The following is a 1,621-nucleotide window of genomic DNA, read 5'->3' as shown; positions in this document are numbered from 1 at the left end:
AACGAGCATTGTGGGTTCGGCGTGACGTTCTCCACCACGTGACAGGGCCTGTCCAATCAGGCCTGCGCGGACGGCACGGCGCGGCGCGGCGCGGCGCGGCGCGGCCCCCTGCGGGGACGTAGCGCGCGGGCGCGGGCCGGGAGGTGTCGCGCGGCCTCCTGCTGGCGGCCGTTGGCGCGGCCGCCCCGGGCCCGCGGTGCGCTCGCCGTCCCGCCGCTTCCTTCCCCCACCGGCTTCCGCCGGCGCACTCGGGCCACGGGGTCCTTCAGCTCCCCTCGCCTGTCGCTGTGGGCATGAGGCGATGCCTTCAAGGCGGGGCCGGCGAGGCCACCGGGCCGCCTCGGAAGGGCTTGGGCCGAGCCTGAGCCCACGCAGCTTCAGGCCCGGCGGCCGAGGCGGGATGCGCAGGGCCTGGGAGCCGGGCGGAGGGGCATGGAGGTGGCTGGGGCTGCAGCATGTGCCCCGYGAGGAGAGGCTGAGGGAGCCAGGMGAGCTCAGCCTGCAGGAGAGGTGTCCTTGGGAGGACCCGCAGCAGCTTTCCAGTACCCACATGGAGGTCACCGAGGGGCCAGACCCAGCTCTTCACAGTATATCAGCAGAGGACAACGGGCGTAAATTAAAACAAGAGAGGCTGCAGCTCAATATAAGGGAAGACTTTTTCCCTGTGAGGATAGAGCTGACCCTGCTTTGAGCACAGAGTTGGACTAGGAGCTTTGGGAGAGCCCATCCAACCTGAATTATCCTATGATTCTTTAGCCTCCTTGCAGTTTCTGGTTGCTCACAAACTCCTCTTCCATCATGTGCCTTGTAGAGGACCTGTTTATGAATACTAGATGATCCAGGCCTTGAATCTGTTTATTTTTTAACTGTCCAAATCTACTGTGATTACTTAGGCTTCTCTTGGACTTTCTGTTTGGTTTAAAAAGAACCGCTAAATTTTATTGTAACCAGAGTACTCCAATGTAAACAATGCTAATCATCAATAACCCTTTTCTTCCATACTTCCAAAGGCAAATCTTATCTTTCCCAGTGCTTTGCTTTTCAAACACTGTCTCCCTTTATTCTTAGTGCCAAAGTTCTTCCCTTTCTTTTCTGATGATCCAAGCAAACAGTTTGAGTGGACCTGTCTAGGAATACAAACCTCCAGATCTTGCCATGGCTGTTTACAGATGTTCTGTAAGCTTTTGTTCAGTCTGTCACGGTCTATGGTTCTCTTAAAATCTCTCCTTCTGACTCCTATATCTTCACACAATAGTTCAAATTAACAAGGCCTTTTTTCCCCCTGGTGTCCCCCACCTCCTGTATAAAATAAAGGGAGTGTTCCTTTGAATAGCAAGCTTGTTGTTCACGTATGTTTTCCACATTACAGTCCTTCAGCTTAAAGCTCGCTAACACTTGGCTCTGTTCCCTGTAGCCAGATGGAAGGGAAATACCAGTTTAAATCTCAAATTGCTTCCCAAACACAACTGAAGTTTCCTAAAGGTGTGTGCCATATCAGTTCATTCCTTCCCTCTGCTGCATCATTTCCTTCCTATGTCAATGATTTTCTGTTCAGGTGAACAATTAGAAACTGTGGAAACATCTTTAGTGTGCCTAATGCTTTTTTTTTTTTTTTTTTTTT

The sequence above is a fragment of the Rhea americana genome, unplaced genomic scaffold (assembly GCF_003343005.1).
Source record: "Rhea americana isolate MKP2758 unplaced genomic scaffold, rheAme1 scaffold_249, whole genome shotgun sequence".
NCBI lineage: Eukaryota > Metazoa > Chordata > Aves > Rheiformes > Rheidae > Rhea > Rhea americana.
This window is presented reverse-complemented; position numbering follows the sequence as displayed.